Source organism: Podarcis erhardii (assembly GCF_964252035.2).
Source record: "Podarcis erhardii genome assembly, chromosome: 9".
NCBI lineage: Eukaryota > Metazoa > Chordata > Lepidosauria > Squamata > Lacertidae > Podarcis > Podarcis erhardii.
Window position 1 is genome coordinate 44539928 of NC_138512.1, and position 12740 is coordinate 44552667.

The following is a 12740-nucleotide window of genomic DNA, read 5'->3' on the forward strand; positions in this document are numbered from 1 at the left end:
TGTCTGCACACTGGGCCCCTCAAGAGCGAATGGGTTCTAGTGCAAGGGTTTTCCTGTGCTGCTGTATTTATGATTCCCCACTTTCAATTGCACAGGTATAGCTCACAGGGTAGCAACAGCAACACTAACATTGTTAGTGTCATTTACGAAAACCTGAGCAAAATTGTTGGGCTTTAGGGAGAACAGTTAGCTCTTGAGTTGCCTGTCACCTTTCACTCCCTTGTTAGCTCAGAAGCAGGCCTGGGAGTGCAGCTTTGCTAATATCACAGGTCTATCCCCAGATGCAGCCAAAAATCCTCAGGAAAGGTTTCCGTTTGTTTCTTTTAAGGCACATATGAGTGTTATTGGACTACAACTCCCATCATCCCTGACCACTGAGCACACTAGCTAGGGCTGGGAGTTGTAGTCCAACATCACCCCAGAGCAGTGTTTCCCAAACTTGGCTCTCCCGCTGTTTTTTTCAGACTACAATTCCCATCATCCCTGTCCACTGGTCTTGCTAGCTAGGGATGATGGGAGTTGTAGTCCAAAAAACAACAACAACCCAGTTGGGAGACCCAAGTTTAGGAAACACTGATCTGGAGGCTTCTTTAAGGCCTAGTTCACAGGCACAGCTAGCCGAAGCAAGCACAGAATTGGAAGCTGGCGGTGGGGTGGAGGCCACCACCCAACTTCTGGAAACTCTCGGAAAAGGGGGGCGATGGTGTGAAAGAGGAAACGGGGAAAGTTGAAACCAGTTTCCCTGGGAACTGCTTGCCAGCCACATTGCAGCGAACAACCCCAAAGCTCCGGAGCAGCTGCGAGGCTAATGGCAATCGCTCCCCTCCCCGACCCCCCCCCACCTCGTGATAGAGACGCCTTATTGCTCCCGCCGCTCCCGATCAAGGGGGTGGGCAACCCCGCGTCCCTTTCTCGCCCCCCTCCCTGTCTGCATCTGCCTATTGCAGGGAGAGGGGTCTGCCCAGCATCCCACCCCCTTCCTCGCAGATCCACTCGCTCGCAGCAGGGCCCGCCCGGTGGCTCCGGACTTCCCCCTCCCGCTCACCTAAAGTTGCTTCGCCGGCCGCTAGCGAGGCAGGAAGGCGAAAGCCGGTGTCCCAACTGCTTGCTCCCGGGGGGGGGGGGGACTCCTGCCTCGCCGCGGCGACTGAGCATGCCCGGCGGAGGGTGAGCATGCTCAGTGGGAGGCAGCCCGTGAAGCAACCTCGCCTTCATCTTGCCCTTAGTTGGGGAGGGATTCTCCTCCCCGTCTAGGTTCGCGGGAGGATTTACAAGCAGCAGAGACCTTGCAAACACCCAGCACGCCCAATGCGCCTTCCAGCTGTCGCCCTCTTCCTCAACAACCCCCCTCCTCGCCCGAACTCATTTATTCCTATTTTTTAAAAAACCAATTATATGCACCGCTTAGCTGCAGTCGGGATGATGCGGGTGGGGGAGAAAATAGCACGTCAGATCATGGCCACGTAGGCATTAGTCGGTGTCAAGGAAGGGGAACAGTCTCTAGCCCCATGCATGTTTACTCGGAAGGAGGCGCCGCTGTGCACAATGGGGCTTACTCCGAGGTAAGCATGCATAGGCTGCGTTTTGTTCTTATCTTTCCCGACCAATACGGTGCTTTGTTCTGATTTAAAGCAAACAATATTTTTTAAAATGGCCAGATAGCCCATTAGGTAAAGGGAAAAGGGACCCCAGACCATTAGGTCCAGTCGTGACCGAGTATATTAGTAGTATATTAATAGCCCATTACTATACTACTAATCATCATCATCATCTCTATTGCGGAGTGTTGTAAAATGGGCAGGCAGGCCTGTTGCTTTGCTTATAGTTCAGACTTCCCCAACCGGGTACCCTCCAGATGTTTTGGATAATGTTGTATTATTTTATTGTTGTTAGCTGCCCTGAGCCCGGCTTTGGCTGGGGAGGGCGGGATATAAATAAAAATTTATTATTATTATTATTATTATCATCATCCATCCTCATTGGTCATGCTGGTGGGTTGATGTAGTCCCAAACCTCTGGTGGTCACCAAGGAGGGCAAAGCTGTTTTTTAAGTTCATTTTATTGCATGTCCCACTTTTTTCTCCAAAGAGCTCAAGGTGGTGTACTGAGGATGGTCCTCATCCTCAGTTAACCCCAACAGCCCTGTGAGGTACCTTAGGCTGAGAGGCAGTGACACCTCAGCGATCACTTTAACCCTTATATCCCAGGTCAATAACAGATCATTAGGAGCATCTTGGTTGTTGCTGAGTTTTGATGCTCATGTGACAACAACACAAATCTAAGCCTTAAGGTGTTATTCATCCATAACTGTGGAATACTCAGCAAATAGAAATTGAACAGATACCTTCTGCTGAAACTTTTGAACACTTGCTGAAAACTTTTTATTCTGACAGGCCTATGCAGAAAATTTACATATTTCCACAACAGTCAAAGCAATTAAATAAATTTTATCAATCGATAAAGCATCCAGAATTATAGAAAGTTCACTTGCATGTATGTACTTCATATTAATTCCTTGGCCTCTAAAGTAATCATTTTCAAAGAATTTAGAATTTATTTACAAAAGCATGCATGGCAGAAGATAAAGAAAGAGCAGAGTTAGGAATGGAAACTGCAGCATGGCCAACAGGACAAGAAAAGGTAACATCAAGAGAAGGATACACACGTGTGCATGGAATTGAAGATGCAGTCTGAGATAACTGAAATCCCTCTTTCTACTTGCTAAGCTTTGAGCTTCCTCCAGATACGATCTGTGTTTTTCTGAAGTTTTCTTCTTAAATGTGGGAAGTGAAAAAACACTTTTTTGGGAATAAAGGAAAAAGAAAGCTGAGCTTCTTTGCATATAGATTTTGCCCCTGAGTGGTAATGCAGCAGTCACACCAAATGCACACAATATTATTTATAGATTATTTTATTTTTACACCAGTACTTAACCTGAGAAGTATTTCTACCATTGAATGTCGTGTTTTCAAATCAAAGCTCGCTTACATGCAGGTCAATGCCTGGCGGGGCAGACTGACCCTAATATAATTGGGTGATAATGCTGTATCCTTAATCCTTATCCCTGTAAATTCTCTCAAACATTTTTTAAAAATCTATTACAATCGTCTCAGTAAGCTTCAGGTTTGTTTGTTTTTTAAAAAGGGGGGGGGGACAACTGTTAACCTCAACTGTAATGCTTTTTAACTAAGTTCACTTCTCTTTCTTTCTAAACAAAGCATATTCCCATCTAAACAAAACCTATGATTATCTTCGTTTAAAGCAGTGCATCTTTCAGCATTCAGTAAGCTTGGGTCCAGGGAATTGCACTATAAAACAGGTGCTGACTACCTTACTAACTGACCTTTGAAGCAGCATCCATCAAATGTAATTTGCTTTTCAGCAAGTGACCTTAAAAGCTATGCCACTATTTGACTGCAGTAAGGTCTCTTTGACGAAGGCATTTATCTGTTGGTCCAGGCACCGCAGCACAAAAGCAAATAGAGCAGAGAATCAAATTTCTAAACAATTGGTGCCAATAGCATGTTTTACTTAATATACAGCAAAATGCACCCATTAAGTGGATGTAAGCAAATGAGAGTTGCCTGTGGAAACAGGGTTCTGACTGCAAATTCTCTTCAGGGCTGGGTCCTGCACAGAGGACCCAGAGGGCCCTGTGCAGAGTCATATCATGCATTTAGGTTTCATATGCATTTAGGCACCAATCATTTGTTTAGTGATAAGCGGATGATAAGCTGCTCACCACTATCACTGTCTTACGTGCTTTTTTATGTTGCTGACAGATGCTGACATAACGCAGTGATAACTGCAAGGTCACCACCTGTTTTCCAGCTACTAAGATATAGATCTTGGAGAAAAGAAAACCACAATCAACCTTATTCAGCACACTTGGTACCAATTCACCGTTTTTGGTGCAGTGACTCGTGTCTACAGATCGGGGTTAGTAGCCAAAATCCCAGCTTAAAGCCCTGGCTTCTCAAATAAGAGCATGGGTGTGGGAAGGGTGAGACTCTGTCTGCCACTGCAGGTAGTGTGATATGTTGGTTAGGGTGCCCCTCCCGGAATGTTGTTATTTATTTTCAACATAATGTTGGAGTAGAATCTGGAAGACCAAGGTTCAAATCCGTACTCTGCCATGATGCTCACTGGGTGACCTTAGGCCAGCCACTGTCTCTCAGCTTAATCTACCTCACGGATTAAATGAGAGGGGAAACCAGGTATGGTTCCTCGAGCTCAGAGAAAAAGGTAGGATATAAATGCAGTAAAAAATAACAGAAGACAATACAATGGGTTCATATTCTGATTCAATATAAGGCAGTCAGGTGGGTCGGGTGGAAATAATAACATTATTACTAATAGTAAGCTGACATTGCCAAGTAGTGTGGTGGAGTCTCCTTCTTTGGAGGTCTTTAAGCAGAGGCTTGACAACCATATGTCAGGAGTGCTCTGATGGTGTTTCCTGCTTGGCAGGGGGTTGGACTCGATGGCCCTTGTGGTCTCTTCCAACTCTATGATTCTATGATTCCATATTCTAAGTATACTTTCAACACCTATAAACATCTGCTTACAAATTAAAGGCACGATCCAGCCAATATTACAGACTTTTACCATGCAATCCTGTACATGTTTACTCAGAAGTAAGTACAGAATTGCAGTCCGTGGGTGGTTTGATGGGAGGCACTTAGGTGGCAATCCAATAGGTGCTTCCTTGGGAGTAAACCTTACAGAAATCATGTAATCCAAGTAAACATGCATAGGATTATGCCACACAGCATATGCTCAATATTCCCAGCAGGAACTTAAAAGTAAACCTTTTCAAGTTACCATATATACCAATGGTGAACTCATTCTCCAAGTGCTGTTCCTTATATAACCCAAAGGACACCATCCACACACAAGAGGGAAGTATCAGCAAGCTCCACATATATACTTGAAGGGAGCAAAAAGCTGCAAAATCATTCCAGTCAGAATTGAGCACATTTAATGTCCATGAAATACTTGCCAACTATTTGGTGGGTGGAAGAAAACTGGTGGCTAGGGGAAATGACACGGACAGAGCATAGTTTGCTTGTGAGAAGGCTGAACAGGAACGCTGCATGCTGCAACATTTTGTTATAGGCCTACTAGTAATTATATATTTCACCCATTTTTCCCCTGGAGTTAGATACTAGTATGTTGCAATTTATAATAATTGTCTCTCAGATGAACACAGATTTAATTTGCTATTTCTCCAGATTTTTTTAAAAAATCCGTCCTACGTCACTGTTGTACATAACATCTTTTCCCAATGAGATTTAACATAGTCTCCCTTCAGAAGATGGTTTTCAATCAAAATAAAACAAACCCTCTGGAATTTCTCATATTTATTGATTGATCATCTTTTTTTCAAATAGTGTAAACTGTGGTGGTGAAGAACCATTTAGAGTTTCAACACTGATGTGATTTCCTAGCCGCAAAAAAATTGAAACCACAGGAGGTTCCAAACTTCTGCTTAAGTCACCTCAACCTCTCAAGGGGTCAGTGAGAAGCGAAACAGAGCAATTGATCCACTACTGCACGCAAAGTCCTGCTGACTTGCACCAGACAGGCTTGTAGGAGGTGGGTGTTTTGCTGTTTTAGTTTTCACTGTGCCAGCTCCAGCCTAGGATAACTGGGGAGCCCGAAGGGGGCAGAGGACTGGTGAGATGATTTGCAGCATGAAAGGACACTCAAACACCTCTCTGCCACCCCATAAATATGGTAAGTGCAAAAAACCCCACGAGAAATGAGACATTTAGAAGCAGGGGGGATGCCTCTCCCCTTTGGTAATTTTCAGATGCAATTTATTTTCTCATTAATTTATGGAGAATGTTTTGTGCACAGTACTGCATTTGTTACTATCTCTTTCATCTTCACGGCTTGGTAATATTTTAGTATAATTTTGGCAAATTAAAAATAGCTCCTCGAATGCAATGGGGTTACTTCTGAGCGAGCTGGAGAGGCCAGCCACGAAGAAACATTGCCAGCTTCTCCCATCTGAACTGCACGGAGACTGAGTGGTTGTATAACTCAGTGCAGTTGACTTAGTCCAAGTATTGTTATTGCTCCTGGAGGCTGATGAAATGACACAGCAATCTATCACTTAGAGTTTGATACAATATCTGTTGGATGACAAATATCATCTGCTTGACAAATAACATGTCTGAAGGTGGGCAAGAGCTGGAATGCAAGAACTGGAATGACAAACCTCGCAACACTATGTGTGAGTTTTCTCCTGTTTCTTAACATTAATCTCTGCTGCTCCAGTTTTTGTTCAGAATCTGTTTTATTGCATTTTGCTGCAGCGTAGACCTGATGCAGGGGGAGGGAACCTGTGGCTCTCTTGATGCTGTTGGACTCCAACTTCCATTAGACCTAGCAAGCATGGCCAGTGGTCAAGGATGATGGGAGTTGTAGTTCACGAAATCTGGAGGGTCACAGACTCCCCAATCCCCAACTGCATGCTTCTAAAATAGTTTTGCTGTTCATGGAGTTGCCAATGTATTTGAGATTTGGATCCCATGCAAAACTACCCATTTCCTGAAGTTTAAACTTCATTATTGCACATTATGATGCAGAATATCACACATAAATTACCGTATTTTTTGCTCTGTAAGGCTCACTTTTTCCCTCCTAAAAAGTAAGGGGAAATCTATGTGCATCTTATGGAGCGAATGCAGGCTGAGCAACTATCCCAGAAGCCAGAAGAGCAAGAGGGATTGCTGCTTTAACTGCGCAGCAATCCCTCTTGCTGTTCTGAGATTCAGAATATATTTTTTCTTGTTTTCCTCCTCCAAAAACTAGGTGCGTCTTATAGAGCAAAAAATACGGTATCCTCGCGAATGTCCACCCCTATGTCTGCTAACTGCAGGGTTGAGAAATCCTTGGCCATCCAGATATTTCTGAGCTGCAGGTCCCATTATCCATGAATATTGGCCATGCTGGATGGAGCTGATAAGGGCTGGAGACGCACAGCATTTAGAAGACCATGGTTCCTTATTCCTGGTCTACTGAGAAGTGAGTCCCACTGAACCCAGTGGAGAATCAATGGGGTGCAGCGCCTAAAATTTTGGGCCAGGGAGACTCATGTTCAAATCAATACTCTGTCACTGTGAGGCTGTTTAGGCCAAGAGTGAGCAGCCGCCGCATTGTTACTCCTTAACCCCTCTCTCTAAACTTGGCCTACCTCACAGGATTGTTGTGAGAACATAATGGTGTGTGTGGGTGGGTGGGTGTGCAGGAGACGATGACATATATAGTGGTACCTCGGTTTACAGACGCTTCAGATTACATACGCTTCAGATTATAGACTCCACTAACCCAGAAATATTACCTTGGGTTAAGAACTTTGCTTCAGGATGAAAACGGAAATCGTGCAGCGGCAGCGTGGTGGCAGCGGGAGGCCCCATTAGCTAAAGTGGTACCTCAGGTTAAGAACAGTTTCAAGTTAAGAACGGACCTCCAGAACGAATTAAGTTCTTAACCCGAGGTACCACTATATATGCCATCCTGAACTGCTTGGGGGTGAGGGGGCAGGACAGAATGTCATTAATAACCGTCCCCCCATCTCTGTGCGTAGGATCACATACCATCAGGTATTGACTTGAACCAAGACAACAAACTCTTGATGTATTTTGTTTTCAGTTGACTTGCACCTAATCCTCAAAACCTTCACCTGGATTTAAGTCAGTCAAAGCACACTATAACCCACCCTCTTAAGCTTCCTATAGCAGGCTACTTCAGATCTACTAGCATTAGTAGCCAAGGGAGAAGTTTTAATCCCCACTGCAATATAGGCTGGCCAGATGCAGACAAGCTATGCAACTGATATTCCCTCTTCTGGGATGCGGGTGATGCTGTGGCCTAAACCACTGAGCCTCTTGGGCTTGCCGATCAGAAGGTCAGCAGTTCAAATCCCTGCGGCGGAGTGAGCTCCCGTTGCTTTGTCCCAGCTCCTGCCATCCTAGCAGTTCCAACGCATGCCAGTGCAAGTAGATAAATAGGTACCGCTGTGGCAGGAAGGTAAACGGCGTTTCTGTGCGCTCTGGTTTCCATCACGGTGTCCCATTGCACCAAAAGCAGTTTAGTCATGCTTGCCACATGACACGGAAAGCTTTCTGTGGACAAACGCCAGCTCCCTCGGCCTGAAAGCGAGATGAGCGCCGCAACCCCATAGTTGCTTTGACTGGACTTAACCGTCCAGGGGTCCTTTACCTTTACCTTTTTATTCCCTCTTCTGCACAACTAGCAAAGTTGCAGGATCCCTGTCCTTTTTGGCATCTGGCAATCCTACCTCAGCAGGGTCCCTGAGTGCATCCTTTATTTTCGCCCATCTGTCAGAATGGCTGCCATTCATTGCTATGAGGGTTCTGTTGTGGGGAATGGGGAAAAGGATACACAGAGAACAGTGCGTCCCTCCAGAATCCTTTGCAATGCACAAGCGATCAATTTGCTAATACCTGTGATTGCAGTGTGTACATGTGTGGCTTCATACATACAATACTGTTAAAGGACATTCAACGCCTGTTCTTTCCCCCAAAGAATTCTGGGCAGTGCAGTTTATCAGCCACAGAGTTACAATTCCCAATAATCCTTAACAAACTACCATGCCCAGAATTATCTGAGGGGGGAAATGTGCTTAAAATGTATAGTGTGCACAAAGGTATCACACAGAGAAGAATCGCAAGAAATAAGAGCATTCTTTCTTTTTTTCTTTTTTTATAATAAAGTGATTTAAGTCCAGCCCTAAATGTACTTATGACTCGATGTCTTTCTAACACTAATGCTACAAGCAAGGGTTAGTGGGGAATTAACTAATGCAAACTGAAGGCAGGCAAATTGGAAGGATTTTGAAAAACGGCAGGCAGAGAATCGAAGTGATCCGAGAGCCCTATTATAGAACAACATCTCCCTCTAGTGGCTGGACCTCAGCACAACAAAGATTTTAACACATAATAGAGAAGTTCATCCTTCCAGGAATAGTATGCTAACTCAGCTTCATGGGATGGGCTGTATAATACAAATGAAGAGCAGTTTGATTTCAGTACAGAATTCTGCACTTAACAAAAAAATGTATAAAATGTTGTTGCAATTAACACGGTCTGCTTTTATTCTAATTGTATGTAGCCTACCAGCCATGGGACCCTGCATTATTATTGTGCTTGGAGAGTAGATTTGCATGGCACTGTTCCCTCCCTTGCATGGGAGAGAAGTGATTGCATGCTGCGGGACACTGCTGGCAACCCCAACCTATAAGTGAAAGACCAACTTTGCCACATTAAACCACAGCTAGTTTATTCAAGGGACGCGGGTGGCACTGTGGGTTAAACCACAGAGCCTAGGACTTGCCGATCAGGTCGGCGGTTTGAATCCCCGTGACGGGGTGAGCTCCCATTGCTCGGTCCCTGCTCCTGCCAACCTAGCAGTTTGAAAGCACGTCAAAGTGCAAGTAGATAAATAGGTACCGCTCCGGCGGGAAGGTAAATGGCATTTCCGTGCGCTGCTCTGGTTTGCCAGAAGCGGCTTAGTCATGTTGGCCACATGACCTGGAAGCTGTACACCGGCTCCCTCGGCCAATAAAGCGAGATGAGCGCCGCAACCCCAGAGTCGGTCACGACTGGACCTAATGGTCAGGAGTCCCTTTACCTTTATAGTTTATTCAAAGTAAGGCAGCAAAAAACAGGCACCTTCAAGCCGAACAGCACAAACCAATACAGTGGTACCTTGGGTTAAGAACTTAATTTGTTCTGGAGGTCTGTTCTTAACCTGAAACTGTTCTTAACCTGAAGCACCACTTTAGCTAATAAGGCCTCAGGCTGCTGCTGCGCTGCCACCGCACAATTTCTGTTCTCATCCTGAAGCAAAGTTCTTAACCTGAGGTACTATTTCTGGGTTAGCAGTGTCTGTAACCTGAAGCGTCTGTAACCTGAGGTACTATTGTACAAGCCTGTTGAGTTCAATGGGACTAACTCCCAGGTGAGACTGCACAGGAGTGCAGCCCAAGTTTGGTTCAGGGGTTGGGGAACTTCTAACTCACAGGTGCATAATTAAGGCCTGGGAAAGGCCCCATATTGACCCATGAGGACATATCTCCCAAACTGCACCCACCCGCCTCACACCTGACACCCTTCTCCAAAGGAAAGGTCTGGAGCTTAAAGCAAGGTCCCACTTACTCCTTTGCAAGCAGGGCTTGCTGGCAAGAGTCAATCAGCTGATCGGTGCTGACAGCAAACCCCACAGGGATTCCCCATTGAGGAATTTTGTCAGTAAGCCTTGCGCCCTGTAATTGGATTTGATTTGTGGCAGGTATTATTTTTTAATAATGCAAGACAGCAATGAAATGAACTAAAACTGGTCCATGAGCCTCTCGTGGGTTGCAGTCATACTGAAGTTTGTTCCATTTCCCTGATGTTTCCCTAACTGCTCATTTCTGCATAATATGTGATATAAAACCCACTTTCAGAAAGCTAATGAAATATAGCTCATGTATGTACATTTGTGTGTTATTTGATTACATGGGGGGGGGGAGACTGTCCACAGCCCCCTTAATCTGGAAATTGGAGGTGACTGAATTTGGGGTGCTATATTGGCATTCAGTTCTTCCCTGCTGCTTTCATGGAGGAATGAATCATGGGGGAACAGAAGAACCCACAGAAAGGCTGGGGGAGTAGTGTCATTGTTCAAAGACATTTGTTGCCGTGCCACACAACACCCACTAGCATAAATGAAATTTAGCATGACATGCCAGTGTAGTAGTTAAAAAGCCACAGTTCCATGGTACATCAGGTACTGTGGTATGAAAGAAATGTTAGAAAACGGGACAGAAGTGCCAGCAATATAATCAGTAAAAATTAATGCAATCCTGACCACATCTGAATGCACCCAAGGTAAAAGCTAGTTCTGGAAATATAGCAGGTTCTAGTGCATGTGTAATGCTCATTTCCATGTTATTTGAAAATTGTTGAGGTTTTTTCCCTGGGTACTAAATTTGTGCTGTGTATTCCAACTGTGTTTCTGGGAGCATTGGGTTTTTTTTGTCATGTAAAAGTTATAATACAGAAATTAACAATTAGGGAAACATTGAGGAAATGGGGAGGAAGAATGCTGTTTGAATGCAGCCTTAGTATAGTCAGCTTCAATCCTAAGGGATTGGTTTTGCTTCAGGGAGGGGGGCGGAAGGGCAGCACAAAAAGGCATACTTGGTTCTCCACCTAGTGAACCTTATGGTCAAGTGGGGATGATTGACCCTCTGCTGGAGCACACAACTCTACGCCATCAAAAGATAAATGAATTGAAAAATGTGAATGCTCACCTCCTAGATCCATAAAAACTATGCATCTTTTCACATGTTTAAAATAACTTTTGAAGTTTTACATGTGATCTGGGTGCATATTCTCCCCCCCCCCCTAATTCTGATGGATGCTCACATAACAAACACATTCAAAAAAGGTGGCATTAAAGATTTCTAGGAAGATGCAGAGTGAGTGACACATGGGGAGGGCACTAATTTCTTTTTAATTCCTCAGTGCCTGCAACATGAATCATGGCGAGATTTTCCTCCTCGCTGCCTCAAGCATTAAATAATCTTTGGCATTAATTTCCCAGTTCTCTGAGAATTCTGTCTCCGTGAGACTTCCCCTCTGCCTGGCCTTGGCTGCTGGAAACTTCAAATTACTGCTTTCATTTCTCACACAGGCTGATGTGCGCAACTGATTGTAAAGCAGTCTTCGTTTTGATGTTCACATTGTGGTGGATAAAGATCTCGTTTCTTAACAAGATTCCATTCTCTAGGGGCATTTTCACAGTTGCTTTATTCCATAATGGGCTATTCTGCAGACCATGGAACAATTTTGCTTTCAAATTCAAAAATTTGAAATAAAAATGGGCATAACATAATTAAGGCCACTCACCTGGAACAGCGGGAAATTACCTCTGCTAATACTCTGTTGTGTTCCAGAGAGATTGATCAGTTATGGTTAGCTTGCTCCTCCTGTGAGTAGAGAATGGGTGCCTTTTAAATAATACTTTGGGCCTTTCCAGATGATTGGTTTAGAATATGACAAATGTGCTTATATTTCTGGAATGTCACAATTTTGCAGCACTCCTACTGCAATACATTGTTGGAGAAAATAGAGTTTCCCTGCACCCAGCTGGACTCATTGTGATTTTTAGTGTTGTCTGTAATGTGATTGCATCAATGCCAGAGCCGTGTCTGTGCCACAAGGTACCACATCTCTTGTGATGTGACTCTAACTTCAGCTTGCAAAGGAGATTTTCACAGGTAGAGAAACCGACTAGGAACATTATGTCCATTGTCTGCTCCACACACATTCAAACCACCCCTGAGATGAAACTGTAAAGGAGTTTCTCCACACTTTGCATCAAGACTAGTCCATTTCACTCCCTACAAAGTCCCCCTTAGGCTGCAATCCTATATATACTTAAAGGTAAAGGGACCCCTGACCATTAGGTCCAGTCGTGGCCGACTCTGGGGTTGCGGCGCTCATCTCACTTTATTGGCCGAGGGAGCCGGCGTACAGCTTCCGGGTCATGTGGCCAGCATGACTAAGCCGCTTCTGGCGAACCAGAACAGAGCACGGAAATGCTGTTTACCTTCCCGCCGGAGTGGTACCTATTTATCTACTTGCACTTTGACGTGCTTTCGAACTGCTAGGTTGGCAGGAGCAGGGACCGAGCAACGGTAGCTCACCCCGTTGCGGGGA

General features: G+C 44.8%; 1 protein-coding gene across 4 annotated transcripts in view; it reads right to left on the reverse strand.

The window, feature by feature from the left end:
- ZNF330 (zinc finger protein 330) overlaps positions 1 to 12740 on the reverse strand; it is a 33499-nt gene that overhangs the window by 13867 nt on the left and 6892 nt on the right. Inside the window, exon 1 of one of the 4 annotated variants that reach the window (XM_081876145.1) lies at positions 1046 to 1140. The exons of 2 other annotated variants lie outside the window; for them this stretch is intronic. The gene's annotated coding sequence lies outside the window, so the exon portion shown is untranslated. Of the gene's footprint in view, positions 1 to 1044; positions 1141 to 12740 lie in introns of those variants that run through there. One more of the 4 variants, XM_081876143.1, reaches the window with a different exon arrangement.